Consider the following 18,651-nt stretch of genomic DNA (forward strand, 5'->3'; position numbering starts at 1 on the left):
TGACTTGCTTTCCTTCTCTCACTAGGACCGCCAGGCAGTCTCAAGCCTAAAATCCTACCGTGGCCAACTCCTCAGCACACGCTTGCCTACACCATCCTCCCTTCCCAGGAAAGGGCGCGCACACATGCTCCCTCACCGTTGTGTTATTCTGCAAGCTCCTTGGGGCAGGGAGACCCTTGCTTGACCCATTCACACCGCGCACTTGCCTGGGGAGTAAAGGCAGTAAGCACCACTGGTCACAAACAAAACAAGGAAACAGCAAGGACACATGCCACCTGGCAGAGCCCACGCCCCTGGCCTGGGGAGGAGGAGAGGCGTCCTGTCCCCATCAGGGGAATTCTGATACATGCAGACTGCTGTGGTGAGCGGCTAGCTCTGGGAAAGGGAGATTTTCCTGCTTCCTCTAAGAAGCTTCGTACCTCTTCACAGCTCTTCGTTCTCCTTCACACTTACAGTATGTACAAGAAACATTAAACCAATAGTTAAGTGGCAAAATCTAGTCCATCGAAACTAGGAAATGTGTGTGCAGCCATAATGCTTCCTCCTTGTGCAAGGCGATCACGGCTTTAAGAACCCGATCGCCGGTTATTTTTCTATAGGACACCTGCCTCATTCAGTGTAAAAGGCCTTTAAATCAAACTTTGCCAGCTGGCCATCGATGATTAGCTGTTCCTCATTTTCTGGGTGCCCACCTTGAGATACCCAGGATACCCACTCCAGCATGAAGGCCACGTGCTCCGGGCAATGCGCGTAGGACTAGGCGTCAGAAGGCCCTGAGTTCTAGCTCTGTCACTAAGGTGCTGTTACTGGCAGTCCCCTTCCCAGAATGTTTACAGCTAGGACACCTGGGAGGTTGCACAGGATACACACGGGTCCCTAACATGATCCCACTGATCCTGTCCCTTACCTGAGACAGGGGCCCCGTGGATATGGAGTATGTGACTACGGAGTTAGCAGCTGCCTGATAGGCAACATGCACTAGGGCAGTGAATTACAGTTGCTTGAGCCTTCCTAATTCTCACACTTTGCAACCTTCTTAATGGTTTTCATTTACAGTTTAGATGGAGGCCATTGGGAAGCAGCATGTTCCGGTCAGGGATGTTAACGGGTAACTGGTACCCAGGGAACAGCCCACCATGGGCCAAGGGCTACTCCTGCCCTCATGGGGCCAGAAGATGGCCAGGAACAGCCTGCCATCCACCCCCTTTAATCAGTTCACCGGTTAAACAATGTTAACTAACCAAACAGGATTCTACCTCCCTGGCTGCAGGGGGCTGGCACTGGACAGAGTCGGGAGAACTGGCGTTTCTAAGCTGGAGCATTTCCAGCCCTCCCATCCCTCTGTCGGCCTTGGGTATTGAGACTCGTCTCTTTGGGGCAAGAACTGTCTCCCTCTCAGCCCGTGAGCACCTCGCTCGCGGGGCCTGCTCTCAGCTGGGCTGCGAGGGTCCGCGGGAACACGGCAGATACTGTACCTGCTCTCGGCTGGGCTGCGAGGGGCGCGGGAACACGGCAGATACTGTACCTGCTCTCGGCTGGGCTGCGAGGGGCCGCGGGAACACGGCAGATACTGTACCTGCTCTCGGCTGGGCTGCGAGGGGCCGCGGGAACACGGCAGATACTGTACCTGCTCTCGGCTGGGCTGCGAGGGGCGCGGGAACACGGCAGATACTGTACCTGCTCTCGGCTGGGCTGCGAGGGGCGCGGGAACACGGCAGATACTGTACCTGCTCTCGGCTGGGCTGCGAGGGGCCGCGGGAACACGGCAGATACTGTACCTGCTCTCGGCTGGGCTGCGAGGGGCGCGGGAACACGGCAGATACTGTACCTGCTCTCGGCTGGGCTGCGAGGGGCCGCGGGAACACGGCAGATACTGTACCTGCTCTCGGCTGGGCTGCGAGGGGCCGCGGGAACACGGCAGATACTGTACCTGCTCTCGGCTGGGCTGCGAGGGCCGCGGGAACACGGCAGATACTGTACCTGCTCTCGGCTGGGCTGCGAGGGGCCGCGGGAACACGGCAGATACTGTACCTGCTCTCGGCTGGGCTGCGAGGGGCGCGGGAACACGGCAGATACTGTACCTGCTCTCGGCTGGGCTGCGAGGGGCGCGGGAACACGGCAGATACTGTACCTGCTCTCGGCTGGGCTGCGAGGGGCGCGGGAACACGGCAGATACTGTACCTGCTCTCGGCTGGGCTGCGAGGGGCGCGGGAACACGGCAGATACTGTACCTGCTCTCGGCTGGGCTGCGAGGGGCCGCGGGAACACGGCAGATACTGTACCTGCTCTCGGCTGGGCTGCGAGGGGCCGCGGGAACACGGCAGATACTGTACCTGCTCTCGGCTGGGCTGCGAGGGGCGCGGGAACACGGCAGATACTGTACCCCCAACAAAACACTCTGAGCATTTTGTTCCAATACATTTTCAAGTGACACAATCACTAGAAATGCAGGAAATCCCCAGTAAAGGCAACATTCACTTCCAGGCCAAGCACAAGGCAGCAAATCTACTCTCACTGGTCATGGCCACTACAAAGCCCTTTGACAGAGCCACCCACAGTGCGCCTCTCCAGTCACACATGGCGCTGAGCTCAGCACAATGCGGTCCCACAGCCATGCTGCCCACACCAGCTCTCCAGGCCCCTTGCTCAACTAGATTCCCTCGCTCCACGCCCCCCACACACCCGTCACCACCCCCAAAGTTTTAAACACCTCAGTATTACCAATGTCCTGTTGTACTACTGCTACACAATCACAATGCATGTTAATCACCAGGAACGGAGGACTCCCAGGAGATGTGGGGGGAGCAGCTATGGCCAGGAGCCAGGGAAGCTGCGTCAGAGCCAGGCCTGGGCAGCTTCTCTTCAGCGATACACTTTCATTTAGAACAACCAGAACTGTGCTGCCCACAACAACGCTCAACTTCGTTACTTCCCCTCCCTGGCTCGGGTCTGTTTCTAGATCGAGATCCCTAACCTGGATCTTCCCAGGGCAGCGACTCAAAGCCTGTGGCACGTTGGGGTACTCGGGTGAACAAATGAACAGGAAATTACACCTTCTAATTACAACATTTACACAGCAGCCTCTCCCAGGGACATGTGGGGCAGAGACACATGCACAGTCTGTGAGGGCCTGGGTATTTGAATGTGAGTGGGGGGAATTGAAACTGTTGGGTGAGCAAATATTTACTATAACACTATAGTAGAAAACCCAACTATCCCTGCTAGGGATGTCAGCGTGCAGTCGACTGCAAGAGTAACTGACAAACCTGGGCTTCCTGGTTAACCCTGTCGACTACGTGCACATCCCCACCCCCACTGGCTCTGGATCTGCTTTTAAGCCCGCTCCCCACATGTACCCCATGGAGCCACCTGCCCCCCGCCCCGGTGCTGCTGCCTCTCTCACCCCAGCAGCTTGGGGCCAGGTGAGACGCGCCTTTCCATGGCCACTGCAGCTCCAGCAGGCACAGCCAGGCGAGGGGAGCATGTCTCCCAGCTGGGGCAGGTCCAAATTCATCTGCCCCCTGCGCTCCCCAGCCAGAGCAAGGAATGCAGCAAACTGGACACGTCCCCTGGCTCCCTGAGGAACAGATTACGGGTGAGGGGCAGCTTCACCACACCACACCCTCCCTGGAGGATGCTTGGGTTTGGGAGACTTGGGTCAGGGGCAGTCCTGGACAGGGAAGTGAGGAGCGTGCCTCCAGCCAGCCCCTTCCACCTACCTGGGAATTCTGTCTCTTTTCTGTATGGTTTTCGGAGAAGCAATCCCATTCCTGGCAACCCCATTTTCCTGGCACAACCAAGCCTTTCCCTTGTGTTAGATTAGGAGAAGAGGAAGCTGCCTACAGAATTTGGTGGTGCTAGCTCTTACTGGTTAGGAGGAGCTCTTGAAGAGACAGACAGACTCATGCACAGATACAGTCTCCCAAATACATAGCAGATTTCAAAGACTAAAAAAAAAAGCTGGAAACAAATCAATGAGACCAGCACCCCCGTGGGATACTCCCCCCATCATACAAGAGCCCAAGGCCACCTGTAATTGAACTGCAAATAAGCGCCCTTATGTAAACTGTTTTAGAAGCTGGCTTATAGGAGAGGTTTGAATTTGGTGACAGAAAGAGCTTGGACAATTTACAAGGCGCAATGGCGACAGTTGTGGCAGGTGTCGTTGGAAGCGCAGAGGGGCATGGGAAGGGACGCCGAAAGAAGCCAGCTCGGAGATGTAGGCCACACCTGGAAAGTGCAGGCCGAAGTTGCAATGGGCTGCAGTGCACGCTGGGAGCCAGGGCAGCAAGCAAGGAGGAGCAGATGGGTTGAGATTTGGCCCCTTCATACAAAGTGACTGTGTTTGGGAGCGCTGTGCGGAGCAGACGCTCTCTCCATCAGAGACCGGAACAGAAGCCAAGGAGAGAAAGGCAGAGGGGGCAGGAGGGAAACCCTTTTCAGCAGACGTGTGAAAGCTGAGGAGACAGGTGTCAGTCACATGGCTTGGTGAGTGGCGGGCCAGTGTGAGGTCAGGACAGGAGCTAGCACTAAAGGGCAGCTGTACATGTCCGACGCCGCACAGGAGAGGTTGCTCTGGAGTTGCAGAGAAGAGGCCAGAGCACTCAGCTTTGGCCTCACTCTGTCAAACACATGCAGCAAGGAGAGGCGGGGCCAGAGGTGCCTGCTGACTGCAGATGTTGTGAGCCCCCCGACCCTTGTGGGGCTCAGCTCGTCTACGAAGTACGAAGCCTCTGTCCTGGCTTCCTGAGGGAACCGAGGAGTTTGAATGAGAACATTAGGCCAGACACACCCGGGGTGAAGCCTGACCGCAACGCGGATGCACACAGCACCAAACCCTACCTGTGAACTCCGAGGCCTCAGCTCCGTGTGACCGCTCATTAGAGAGGCCAGGCCCAAATTACTGACCAGCCCAATAGCACGGTTCAGTGTTTGCATCACAGTGGCACCCAGCTCAGCCCCTGGATTTCTACAGCTAGGAGCTGCCCCCGTCTCTTCCTGGGGTTATTTTCTCTCATAAGCTATTAGGCCAACACCAACTACAGACCCTGCCCGCCAGCTTACCCCAGAACAGCCCCCTGGCCACTAAGACTCAGATCACACGGCTAGGTCCACACAGCCCAAGGCAGCAAACCCCAGAGCCCCAGCTGCCAGTCTCACTCAGCGCTCACACTGGGGCTCTAAACTCATCCTCTTCCTTGGCTACATCTACAGAGCTACTGCCTGAGCCTGGCTCCACGTGCGCCACGTGCACATGCCTCCCGAGGTCAGCAGGCAGGAACGATCACGGCAGCGCTCTGCAGCATCAGTGGCTTTCCCTGACAGCCGGGCCATGTGTCTGCAGCGTTCACAAGGGAGGGCTGATGCTGCAGATGGAGGAACGGTGATCACACCACATCCACTTAAAACAGCAAATGGTCCTGAGCTCCTCCGAGACCGATGGTGCCATGAGCTTTCATGGGCGCAGCCTGCTTCTTCAGATGACAGAAACTGCACAAGGCAGTAGTCACACCGTAGGGCTTTTGCTCAACACAGTCACCCTTAATTGTGGGCACAACTGCGGCCATTTACATGTGCATGTCTCTGGGCAGCAAGTTTGGGTGCAGAGAAGTTTTAGATCAAGCCTCTCCGATAAGCCCTAGAGCGCAGTGTTAATCTCAATGTCCTGTCTGTTTGAAAGCTTCATTACTTCGCATACCATCCCCAGACCAGTGTTTTCCCTCGTGTCCCTGTCCAATGAGTGACACAGATCTGCCAGGGGCCAGGTAGATCGGGGAAAGTATAGCACCAAATCAGAGCTTCCCTGGAATGATCATCTCAAATCCAGTCTTCCTAGCAAAGTAAGACGTGCAGTTAGTATGGCAGGTCCTCGGGGAGCAGTGACCAAGAGACACTTGGAGGGAGACATCCTGACCCCACTTAAGCCAATGGGAATTTTGCCATTGATTTCACTCAGAATTTCACCCAGAAGCTGCAGCTGTCAATCCCATCGTCACACTAATCTCCCTGAGCCCCAAGCATGTCCTCGGCCTGCTTTGGCTTCATCTCACCTTGCTGTGGGGCCCACATCACAGATATAACCGTGATCATACACGCGCTGGCTATGTCTACACTGGCATGATTTTCCAAAAATGCTTTTAACGGAAAAGTTTTCCGTTAAAAGCATTTTCGGAAAATCGTGTCTAGATTGGCAGGATGCTTTTCTGCAAAAGCACTTTTTGCAGAAAAGCATCCGTGGCCAATCTAGATGCGGTTTTCTGCAAAAAAGCCCCAATCGCCATTTTCGCCATTGGGGCTTTTTTGCGGAAAACATTACTGTGCTGTTTACACTGGCCCTCTTGTGCAAATGATTTGCGCCAGAGGGCTTTGGCCCGAACGGGAGCAGCACAGTATTTCCGCAAGAACACTGACAATCTTACAGGAGAGCGTCAGTGTTCTTGCGGAAATTCAAGCAGCCAGTGTAGACAGCTGGCAAGGTTTTCCGGCCAGTCTAGACACAGCCATTCTGTAAGAGTGACCATAGTGTCACTAAATGAACCGTCCTGGCTGGGGCTGTTAATATACACACTGCAGTAACTTGTCACTTGAAAAAGGGGAATCACACAAAACCGAGGAGGCCAGTTCGATGGATATTAAGAGAAGCTGTCACGAGTCAAATGCCAGCAAGTACAAGGGCTACTTAGAAACACCATAACAGAGGTTCGGACTAACCCTATAGCCCAACTCAGAAACAGCGTGAGGACCAAAAGAATGCCACCATGGCCAGAGCAGAGGCCATCAAAGACAAAGAGACGTCTTTGAAATCAATTCTTTGCATTTGTCTGTGGGAAGACACCTACACAGCAGCTAGTGGCAGGTCTGAAGTATTGTCTTGCCCTGATATGTCAATAGAAGATATTTTAGAACCAACTGGTGAATTAAGCACTAACACATCCCCAGGACCACACCGTGGTTACCCAAGAGCCCTGAGGGAACGCAGCTACTAACTGGAAGATCTAGTATTTCTAGCAGACTGCTAGCCCAGAGCCCAGTTGTTGCACCAGAAGACTGGAAGTTAGCTCATGTCACACGGACTATTTCAAAGGGCTGCAGAGGTGACTGAAGTTAGGCTTGTGCCTTGGAACTGCTGGACGTGCACAGGGCAGGCTGTAAGCAACAGCAGGTTTCAGGAACAGAGGGGGGCTGTCCGGAGCACACAGGGAGACTGAAGTGGTGCTAGAAGCAGTAACATGGGGGAGCTATAATGGGGGCCAGAGACATGGGAAAAGCAGGAAGCTGAAGGCAGAGGGGATCGGGTGCTGGGCAGAGCAGAGGGGAATGGGTGAATATTTTCTGAACGGAGGATGTGGGGGCAGAGAAGTGGAGATGCAGGGGAAACAGTGAGAAAATTGGGGTACCAGAAGGAATCAGGGTGAACACTCTGTATGGGAAGAGAGGCAATGGGACGGCTGGAGAAGTGGGAGGATATACGGGTGAGGGGGACAGGTACCTCAGGGGAGTCAGTTTGGTTGTTCTATAGGGGAGAGGGCACTAGTTATGTCAGAAGCTGGGGGGAGGCAGGGTGTGAGGACACTATGGATAAACTGCTTGGGTTTCTTGGGGTGAAAGGAAAAAGATGGAAGTGCAACGGGGTAGGAGCTCTGTGTGGGGAGCAGGGGATGGGGCTGTCAGGCCAGGGGGTGGGAGCGCTGTGTGGGGAGCAGGGAATGGGGCTGTCAGGCCAGGGGGTGGGAGCGCTGTGTGGGGAGCAGGGGATGGGGCTGTCAGGCCAGGGGGTGGGAGCGCTGTGTGGGGAGCAGGGAATGGGGCTGTCAGGGCAGGGGGTGGGAGCGCTGTGTGGGGAGCAGGGAATGGGGCTGTCAGGCCAGGGGGTGGGAGCGCTGTGTGGGGAGCAGGGAATGGGGCTGTCAGGGAAGGGGTTGGGAGCGCTTTTGTGTGGGGAGCAGGGTATGGGGCTGTCAGGCCAGGGGGTGGGAGCGCTGTGTGGGGAGCAGGGGATGGGGCTGTCAGGCCAGGGGGTGGGAGCGCTGTATGGGGAGCAGGGAATGGGGCTGTCAGGCCAGGGGGTGGGAGCGCTGTGTGAGGAGCAGGGAATGGGGCTGTCAGGCCAGGGGGTGGGAGTGCTGTGTGAGGAGCAGGGGATGGGGCTGTCAGGCCAGGGGGGTAGGAGCGCTGTGTGGGGAGCAGGGAATGGGGCTGTCAGGCCAGGGGGGTGGGAGCGCTGTGTGGGGAGCAGGGGATGGGGCTGTCAGGCCAGGGGGTGGGAGCGCTGTGTGGGGAGCAGGGGATGGGGCTGTCAGGCCAGGGGGTGGGAGCGCTGTGTGGGGAGCAGGGGATGGGGCTGTCAGGCCAGGGGGTGGGAGGGCTGTGTGGGGAGCAGGGAATGGGGCTGTCAGGGCAGGGGGTGGGAGCGCTATGTGGGGAGCAGGGGATGGGGCTGTCAGGCCAGGGGGTGGGAGCGCTGTGTGGGGAGCAGAAATGGGGCTGTCAGGCCAAGGGGTGGGAGCGCTGTGTGGGGAGCAGGGGATGGGGCTGTCAGGGCAGGGGGTGGGAGCGCTGTGTGGGGAGCAGAAATGGGGCTGTCAGGCCAGGGGGTGGGAGCGCTGTGTGGGGAGCAGGGTATGGGGCTGTCAGGGCTGGGGGTGGGAGCGCTGTGTGAGGAGCAGGGAATGGGGCTGTCAGGCCAGGGGGTGGGAGCACTGTGTGGGGAGCAGGGAATGGGGCTGTCAGGCCAGGGGGTGGGAGCGCTGTGTGGGGAGCAGAAATGGGGCTGTCAGGCCAGGGGGTGGGAGCGCTGTGTGGGGAGCAGGGGATGGGGCTGTCAGGGTAGGGGGTGGGAGCGCTGTGTGAGGAGCAGGGAATGGGGCTGTCAGGCCAGGGGGTGGGAGCGCTGTGTGGGGTGCAGGGGATGGGGCTGTCAGGCCAGGGGGTGGGAGCGCTATGTGGGGTGCAGGGTATGGGGCTGTCAGGCCAGGGGGTGGGAGCGCTGTGTGGGGTGCAGGGGATGGGGCTGTCAGGCCAGGGGGTGGGAGCGCTATGTGGGGTGCAGGGTATGGGGCTGTCAGGCCAGGGGGTGGGAGCGCTGTGTGAGGAGCAGGGAATGGGGCTGTCAGGCCAGGGGGTGGGAGCGCTGTGTGAGGAGCAGGGAATGGGGCTGTCAGGCCAGGGGGTGGGAGCGCTGTGTGAGGAGCAGGGAATGGGGCTGTCAGGCCTGGGGGTGGGAGCGCTGTGTGGGGAGCAGAAATGGGGCTGTCAGGCCAGGGGGTGGGAGCGCTGTGTGGGGTGCAGGGTATGGGGCTGTCAGGCCTGGGGGTGGGAGCGCTGTGTGGGGAGCAGAAATGGGGCTGTCAGGCCAGGGGGTGGGAGCGCTGTGTGGGGAGCAGGGAATGGGGCTGTCAGGCCAGGGGTTGGAAGCGCTGTGTGGGGAGCTGGGAATGGGGCTGTCAGGGCAGGGGGTGGGAGCGCTGTGTGGGGAGCAGGGGATGGGGCTGTCAGGGCAGGGGGTGGGAGGGCTGTGTGGGGAGCAGGGGATGGGGCTGTCAAGGCAGGGGGTGGGAGCGCTGTGTGGGGAGCAGGGAATGGGGCTGTCAGGCCAGGGGGTGGGAGCGCTGTGTGGGGAGCAGGTAATGGGGCTGTCAGGTCAGGGGGTGGGAGCGCTGTGTGGGGAGCAGGGAATGGGGCTGTCAGGGCAGGGGGTGGGAGCGCTGTGTGGGGAGCAGGGAATGGGGCTGTCAGGGCAGGGGGTGGGAGGGCTGTGTGGGGAGCAGGGGATGGGGCTGTCAGGGCAGGGGGTGGGAGGGCTGTGTGGGGAGCAGGGGATGGGGCTGTCAGGGCAGGGGGTGGGAGGGCTGTGTGGGGAGCAGGGAATGGGGCTGTCAGGCCAGGGGGTGGGAGCGCTGTGTGGGGAGCAGGGAATGGGGCTGTCAGGTCAGGGGGTGGGAGCGCTGTGTGGGGAGCAGGGAATGGGGCTGTCAGGGCAGGGGGTGGGAGGGCTGTGTGGGGAGCAGGGAATGGGGCTGTCAGGCCAGGGGGTGGGAGCGCTGTGTGGGGAGCAGGGAATGGGGCTGTCAGGCCAGGGGGTGGGAGCGCTGTGTGGGGAGCAGGGGATGGGGCAGGGGGGGGCTGGCAATGGGGGCTCTAGCCTGGGGGGGGTGGGGGGGCTCGCAATGGGGGCTCTAGCCTGGGGGTGGTGGGGGGGGCTGGCAATGGGGGCTCTAGCCTGGGGGTGGTGGGGGGGGCTGGGAATGGGGGCTCTAGACTGGGGGGGTGGGGGGGCCTGGCAATGGGGGCTCTAGACTGGGGGGGGGTGGGGGGGCCTGGCAATGGGGGCTCTAGCCTGGGGGGGTGGGGGGCTGGCAATGGGGGCTCTAGCCTGGGGGGGTGGGGGGGCCTGGCAATGAGGGCTCTAGCCTGGGGGGGTGGGGGGGCCTGGCAATGAGGGCTCTAACCTGGGGGGGTGGGGGGGGCTGGCAATGGGGGCTCTAGCCTGGGGGTGGTGGGGGGGGCTGGCAGTGGGGGCTCTAGCCGGGGGGGGTAGGGGGGGCTGGCAGTGGGGGCTCTAGCCGGGGGGGGGGGGGTAGGGGGGCTGGCAGTGGGGGCTCTAGCCTGGGGGTGGTGGGGGGGGCTGGCAGTGGGGGCTCTAGCCGGGGGGGGTGGGGGGGCAGTGGGGGCTCTAGCCGGGGGGGGCAGTGGGGCTGGCAGTGGGGGCTCTAGCCGGGGGGGGCAGTGGGGGCTGGCAATGGGGGCTCTAGCGGGGGGGGGGGGGGGCAGTGGGGGGCCGGGGGGGGGCAGTGGGGGCTCTAGCCGGGGGGGGCAGTGGGGGCTGGCAGTGGGGGCTCTAGCCGGGGGGGGCAGTGGGGGCTGGCAATGGTGGCTTTAGCCGGGGGGGGGGCAGAGGGGGGCGGGGGCTCTACGCACCAGCGGGCCCGTCCCGTCCCCCCGGCCGGCGGCTGTTCGGGGCCCGGTTCCTACCTGCTCCGGCCTGGCCGCGCCGCGCGGCCCCTCCACGTCCCGCCGCCTCCGCCGCCCCGCCCCGGCCCGGCCGAGTCTCCGCCCCACGGAGCCGGCCTCGGGCCGGAGGGGGCGGGCCCGTGGGACACCTCCCTCCCCGGCTACCCCACCCCCCAGGGACACCCCCCGGCTACCCCCACCCCCCAGGGACACCCCCCCCGGCTGCCCCACCCCCCAGGGACACCCCCCCCGGCTGCCCCACCCCCAGGGACACCCCCCGGCTACCCCACCCCACCCCAGGGGCACCCCCCGGCTGCCCCCACCCCCCAGGGACACCCCCCCCGGCTGCCCCACCCCCAGGGACACCCCCCGGCTACCCCCACCCCCCCAGGGACCCCCCGGCTGCCCCCACCCCCCGGCTACCCCAGGGACACCCCCGGCTACCCCCACCCCCCCACACCCCCCGGGGCACCCCCCGGCTGCCCCCACCCCCCAGGGACACCCCCTGGCTACCCCCAGGGACACCCCCCGGCTGCCCCCACCCCCCCAGGGACACCCCCCGGCTACCCCCACCCCCCAGGGACACCCCCCCCCCGGCTGCCCCACCCCCCAGGGACACCCCCCGGCTACCCCCAGGGACACCCCCCGGCTACCCCCACCCCCCCAGGGACACCCCCCCCGGCTGCCCCACCCCCCCAGGGACACCCCCCGGCTACCCCCAGGGACACCCCCCGGCTACCCCACCCCCCAGGGGCACCTCCCCAGCTGCCCCACCCCCCCAGGGACACCCCCGGCTACCCCCAGGGACACCCCCCGGCTACCCCACCCCCCAGGGGCACCTCCCCGGCTACCCCCAGGGACACCCCCCGGCTACCCCCACCCCCCAGGGGCACCTCCCCGGCTACCTCCTGGGACAACTCCCCCGGCTACCCCCACCCCCCAGGGGCACCTCCCCGGCTGCCCCCAGGGACACCCCCCCGGCTACCCCCACCCCCCAGGGGCACCTCCCCGGCTGCCCCCACCCCCACCCCCCAGGGGCACCTCCCCGGCTGCCCCCACCCCCCCCCGGCTACCCCCACCCCCCAGGGGCACCTCCCCGGCTGCCCCCAGGGACACCCCCCCCGGCTACCCCCACCCCCCAGGGGCACCTCCCCGGCTACCTCCTGGGACAACTCCCCCGGCTACCTCCAGGGACATAGCCCCCACCCCTCCCGGGACACGGGACACCCACCCCCCCCGGCTGCCCCCAGGGACACAGCCCCCCACCCCATAGGGACACCTCCCCCTGTCTGCCCCCCACCCTGGTAGGACATGGGACACCTCCCCCTCTGGCTACTCCCAGGGACACAGCCCCACACCCCATGGGGACACGGGACACCTCCCCCCAGCTACGTGCCAGGGACAGAGCCCCCAACCCATGGGGACACTGAACACCTCCCCCCATCTCATTAATCTCTGTATTAATCATTTTTTCATTGAAGTTTTTATTTTAACTTTGTATCAAGTCCTTTTGGCACTGTAATAAGTCTTTAGCTTTGTTGTATTAAGTCCTTTTATCTAAAACGTTGTATCCTTTCACGTACAACATAGACACTTTGTAGGAAGTCTTTTTACATAGAAACCCTGTATCTGGGAGACTTTGTACCCCCTTTTGCTTCATTGCTTGTCCTGAGTGAACCAGGCGAATGGACCTAAGGCGCATGAAAGACAAGCCCCTGTGCGAAGGCTGGAGCGGGGTGGAAGCCAGATCCCAGAGCAATGGGAGCTGAGACGCGAGCCCATTGAAAAAAGACTGAACCTATGGACACCTCGGCTGTGTCTAGACTGCACCCTTTTCTGTAAGAGGGATGCAAATTAGACACAGCGCAATTGCAAATGAAGTGGGGATTTAAATCCCCCCGCTTCATTTGCATAAACATGGCTGCCGCTTTTTTTTCTGGCTCCGGGTTTTGCCGGAAAAAAGCGCCAGTCTAGACGGGGATCTTTCGGAAAATAAAGCCTTTTCCGAAAGATCCCTTATTCCTTATTTTAAGCCATGCTTATGCAAATGAAGCGGGGGGGGAGATTTAAATCCCCGCTTCATTTGCAATTGCGATGTGTCTAATTTGCATCCCTTTTACGGAAAATGGATGCAGTCTAGACACAGCCCTTGGGAATCAGCAGCAAGTGCCTGCTTTGGGGGGGAATGTGGCAGCGTTGAGACACCACCCAGAAGAAGAGGCCACAGATGTCTAACTGCATCTGCACATGACGACTCTCACAGATGGTGCATCCGCATGCAATGACTGACTGGTGGCGATCTGCAGGAGAGGGAAGACCCTAGAAATCTAAGGCATCTAGCTGGGGGACCCTGGGTTTTTTTCTTGTCATCATGGGAGCACCGATCTGGATCTGCAGAAGCCCAGCTTCATCTGTCCAGTGCTGTTAGAGGGAGCAACTATTGGTAACAACAACAAGGGGGTGGGGGGGGGGGGGTGTGGTGGGTGTGTGTGTGTGTGTGTGTGTGTGTGTGTGTGTGTGTGTGTGTGTGGTGGGGCTCGCTGCCGCTTGGCGAGCTCTGCATATGTGTTGATTGTGATATGTGCATATTACCAAAAAATGTAGCATTTTGCCTTTTCCCCCGAAAGGATCCCGTGCCGCACTTTTAAATACAACACCCTGGCTGCCCACCCCAGGACATGGGATGCCAGGGACATGGGACACCTCCCCCCAGGCTGCTCCCAGGTTCACATCCCCACCCCACAGGGACATGGGACACCTCCCCCCAGGCTGCTCCCAGGTTCACATCCCCACCCCACAGGGACACGGGACACCTTCCCCCAGGCTGCCCCTAGAGACACAGCCCCCATCCCACAGGGACATGGGACACCTTCCCTCCCCGGTTGCTCCCCAGGGATGGACACGGGGACACCCCACAGAAGGGATGGGCAATAATTTTTAGTGGCGGGGACACTCCCAAGATTTTGGAACGTGATCAAGGACTGCACTTCCCTGTGGAGGGGGCACAGGGGCTGGGATGGGGTGGTGCAGAAAGGAGCTTGGGGTAGGGATTGGGGTGCAGGAAGGGTTGGGGTCAGAGGGAGTTTAGGTGTGATTTGGGGCGGGAGAGTAGGTTGCAAGGTCTGGGAAGGAGTAGAGGGGCAGGAGTGAATTTTGACCTGGAGGAGGGGTGTGGCAGGGGTGCAGGGTCCGGGAGAGAATTGTGACCTGGGGAGGGCTGCGTGTGCAGAGAATTTAGGTGATGACCCGGGGCAGGGAGTTAAGAAGCGGGAGGGGCTGGGGTGCAAGAGGCAGGCTCTGGCAGGGAGTCACTTACCTTAGGCAACTCCCAGCCAGCAGGTCCAGCAGAGTCCCTGAGGCACGCTCCCTCCTGCAGGAGCTCCCTCTATGTGCTGCTCAGGGCTGCGTGTCCTTGGGGGCAAGAGACTTCGTGGGTGTTCCTCCGGCTCAGGCCAGTGGGGGCTTGGGAGCAGGGGAGCATGCCAAGTCTCTTGCCCCATCTCCTCTGCCAGAGCGGGCTGGATCAAACGGCTGGATCTGGCCCGGGGGCCATAGCGTGCTCACACCTGCCCCACAGGGACACAGATCCCTCCAGGACAGGACATGGGGACAGACGTCTCCTTCCCACCCCCGACACCAGGCCTTGGGAATCTCCAGGGGGACACAGGAGCCATAGCCACAGAATACCCTGCCCGATGTGGGGATACCCTGTGTGGACAGCCCAGAGCCAGCCCAGCAGCAGGACACCCTGCATGGATGTGGAGATACTGACAAAGGGACACCCTGCCCAGACACAGGAAAGTAGATAACTCCCCTCCCTCAGACACAGGGACACTCCTCGTGCACATGGACACAGGGCAGCCTGCCTGGCCATGGGACGCTCTGTAGACATAGGGACCTGGGCCCGGACCCAGAGACACCCTGCACGGAGCCCTGCCAGGCCTCTCAAGCCTGTGATCACTCTTGGATCCTTTTAAATTGAACCTTGGCCTCAGGAGCAGCAGCCCCCCGCAGGGGGATAGCATGGGGCAGGCATACATCCCACTCTCCCCTCTCTTGCCCAATAGCACAAGGACATACTCCACATAGCAGGAGCCAAGGAGCCCCATGGAGACCCACATGTGTGCACCAAGCAGTTGATACAGGGCCAGACAGGCACATGGACACACACCCCTTCCATCCAGCCGGCATGGGGGAACTGGTCCCTGGTGATCCTAGGGGGAAAGTGGGTGCATGCTGGCTCCAGCATTGTCAGCTCACAGGGAGTGTGGCTCAGGGCTGCACTTGACTCTGTTGCCTCTACACGTGCAGTGGGACTGGTCCCAGAGCCAGCCCAGCAACAGGTCATGGCCTGACCCAGGGACACCTGAGTCTGAGATTCAGTCTCTTCCCCACCATTGACCTGCCAGGCCTCTCAAGCCTGTGATCACTCTTGGCTCCTTTGAAATTGAACCAGCCCTGCTGGTTTCTCTCAGGACCCCCCTAACCTGGCTGGGCGCTGCCCCTGTACTGCTGAGATGGACCCTGGAACCCACGTTCCACACTCCTCCCTTCCCTGGGAATTCCTATGCTACAATGACACACCAGGCCCAGACTATGTTATTTGACCGGGGCTGTAAAACTCCAGGCAAATGTTCAGGGGCTGGCTGGAGCCCCAGCTCTGAGGGGCTCTGAGGAGGGAGGGAGCCAGAGCCAAGGCTCTCACCCACAGAAGTTGGTCCAGTAAAAGACATCAGCTCACCCACAATCAGAAATGTTCAGCTATGGGGCCGCACGCCTGTTACTCAGTGTAACCCTTCCAAAATACCAATAAGGGAGATACAGATGGGCTGCATGAGCAGACAGCACATCATAGCAAATACCACTGGCAAACCCAACTACTATGTAACTATTCGTGGGAAAATGGTTCCTTTCTGGGGACCAACCTTCATAAACCCTAAGGCTACGTCTACACTGGCATGATCTTGCGCAAAAACTCTTTAGCGCAAGAGTTCGTGCCTTACAGTAGTTGTGCAAGCGAGTGTCTACACTGGCACGTGCCTTTGCGCACGAGCATCCGTGCCAGTGTAGACGCTGTCTTGCGCAAGAAAGCTCTCATGGCCATTTTAACCATCGGGCTTTCTTGCGCAAGAAATTCATGTTGCCTGTCTACACTGGCCTCTTGCCCCAAAGGGCTTATTCCTGAGCGGGAGCATCAGAGTTCTGGCGCAGGAAGCCCTGATTTCATACATTAGAATGTCAGTTTACTTGCGCAAGAACACGTGGCCAGTGTAGACAGGCAGCAAGTTTTTGCACAAGAGCAGCCGCTTTTGCATAAGATCGCGCCAGTGTAGACACAGCCTAAGGGTATGTCTACACAGCAAAGTTATTTTGAAATAACTTTCCTAGCATCTACACAGCCAAACCGCTATTTCAAAATAATTTTGAAATAGCGGCAAGCTTATTTCGAATTTGGTAAACCTCTTTCTATGAGGAATAGCACCAAATTCGAAATAGTTATTTCAAAATGAGTGCTGTGTAGACACTTATATAGAAATAGGGGGCCTCCAGCCTTCTCAGGGAGCCCTGGTGGCCACTTAAGACTCAACCAAGAACACTCCACTCCCTCCCCACCTCCCCAAAGCTCTTAAAGGGGTTGACTCTGGTCACAGTGCCTGTGCCAGCTCCAAGCCTGCCAGTCCAGAGCCAGCACTCACTGCCCCTGACCCAGTGGCCCCAAAACATGAGCCAGCAAGCCACTGGCAGCCAGCCCTCCACCGCTCCCCAGGGGCAGCCTGCCAGCTCCCAGGAGCCGTCTGCCAGCTCCCAGGAGCCTGCCAGGACCCAGGGAAGGCAGGCACCTTCCTGGTCCAGGGTGGAGATCATGGACCTTATTCAGGTTTGGGGGGGATGCCCCCAACATCCATGATCTCTGCACTAGACAGAGAAATGTGGCCATCTATGGCAGGATAGCTGCCAGCCTGGCCACCAAAGGCCACATGCAAACCCAGAAGCAGGTTTGCAAGACAATCGAGTTGGTACGGTGAGACCCCCACCCCCACCCCTGAGCTTCCCCTCCCCCTTCTTCCCCTTGCTTCCCCCTTCCAGCCCCCTCCTCCCAGGTTCCCCCCCCACCCTCTCTTCTACCCTCTCCCACCGCCTTTCCCCGGTCTCACCAGAGTTTCATTCCCCCTCCCCCCCCAGTTTTGTTAAATAAAGAGAGTTTGTGTTCATGAAAATATGTGTATTTTATTTGACATCAGGCAGGGGGGTTAGCGAGGGGTAAGTGGAAGGACGTGAGGGAGGAATGAGGCACAAGCCCCCAGTGGGAAAGACAAGGGAGGCTCTTAGTGCTCCTCAGGGTGGAAGCTCTCCCGCAGGGCATCCTGGATCCTGACAGCCCCCCGATGGACCTCCCGGATGGCAGTCTGCAGAAAGTGCAGCCAGGCTCACAGCAACGCGTCCAGGAGAAGCACCAGAGTGCCCAGGGGCAGCTCTGGCTCCATGTTGCAGAGCGCTATGGTGTCCCAAGTGAGGGTGACCAGAGCATACAGACACAGAATGCTTTGCTGTCCCTCAGCGAGGTAGACAAGCAAGCAGGGACACCTGAGAACTGGCTGTCCGGGAGAGGGAGGGGTCCCTTTAAGCACAGTCCTCAGATAGCCTCAGGCAACAGCCCCACACAGTAAGTCCTGACCTGGTGCCCTGCCGGACCTGGTTCCTGCCAGCCTTAAATGTGATTCAGCGTCCGCTCAGTGTGGACGTGCTATTTCCAAATAGCAAAATGCTATTTTGAAATGCACTTTGTGTGTAGATGCATTATTTCAAAGTAACTATTTCGAAAGAAGCTATTTTGAACTAACACTGTAGTGTAGACATACCCTTGGTGCTTCCTTCCATCCTGCAAGCTCCTATTTGACTGCAGCACATGGCTAACAATACAGAGCAACTCAGAGTTCAGAAGCATCTTTCTTGCTCATTCTGTAGTTGAGAGGAAAGGCTGCAGTCACACGAGCAGACATCCTGCTTCTCGGCTCCATCTCGCCAGCTTTGCTCTTGTCTTTGCTGTGCCCGTTTCCAGTGCACCCGTTACCTCGCTGAGCTCCCTGATGTTGCAAGAGGAGTTGCAGTTTTTAAAGAATTCTTTTCTATTTTAACCCCAAGTCATTCTCAGCTGCTTCCTTTCCTCCTTCACCAGGCAGATTTCACGCACACATCCCCGTATTTGACTTTCCCTCTCCCCCTCTCTTGTGTTGCTCACTTATGCCACTGTCCTTTCTCACCCTCCACGGCCATCGCTGGGATTCAGCCACTGCCCTGAAGCCATCTGTGATATAAACCCCAGCCACAGCCCTGCGGCGTTCTCTGCTGTAATCCCCAGCCTATGCAAGTGGGACAGCTGGTCACCCTAGCTGTATACATTTAGCAACGTCATTTCTAGTTCCCGTCGTCCAGCACAGAGGCTATGTTCAAGGCAAGCCTTAGAGAGCCAGGTTTAAGTAAGCAAAGGCTAAACTCAGTGGAACATTTTGTAACCATTTCTTCCACATATGGACAGCTCAGAAAGAGCCAGCTGGACCTCTGCCAGGCTATGCACACACAAACTATTCCTCACAGTGCTGAAAACAAGCAGGAGGCATTCCAGTCCAGAGGCAGATTCCATCAGCAAGTTACGCTCGCCCGGGAAGAGTTTTACAATGAAAGGTCTATAGTACTGCGGGT

The 18,651-nt window shown here is 59.5% G+C and overlaps 1 protein-coding gene across 3 annotated transcripts in view; it reads right to left on the reverse strand.

Annotated features, from left to right (window-relative positions):
- The window catches only part of DNMBP (dynamin binding protein), an 88,302-nt gene extending 77,211 nt beyond the window's left edge, over positions 1-11,091 (reverse strand). For 2 of the 3 annotated variants that reach the window (XM_075934445.2, XM_075934443.2), the window contains exon 1: positions 10,972-11,091. The gene's annotated coding sequence lies outside the window, so the exon portion shown is untranslated. The remainder of the gene's footprint in view (positions 1-10,971) is intronic. The other variant, XM_075934444.2, reaches the window with a different exon arrangement.
- Positions 11,092-18,651: the final 7,560 nt, after the last annotated feature.

The sequence above is a fragment of the Pelodiscus sinensis genome, chromosome 8 (assembly GCF_052426305.1).
Source record: "Pelodiscus sinensis isolate ZL-2025 chromosome 8, ASM5242630v1, whole genome shotgun sequence".
Classification (NCBI taxonomy): domain Eukaryota; kingdom Metazoa; phylum Chordata; order Testudines; family Trionychidae; genus Pelodiscus; species Pelodiscus sinensis.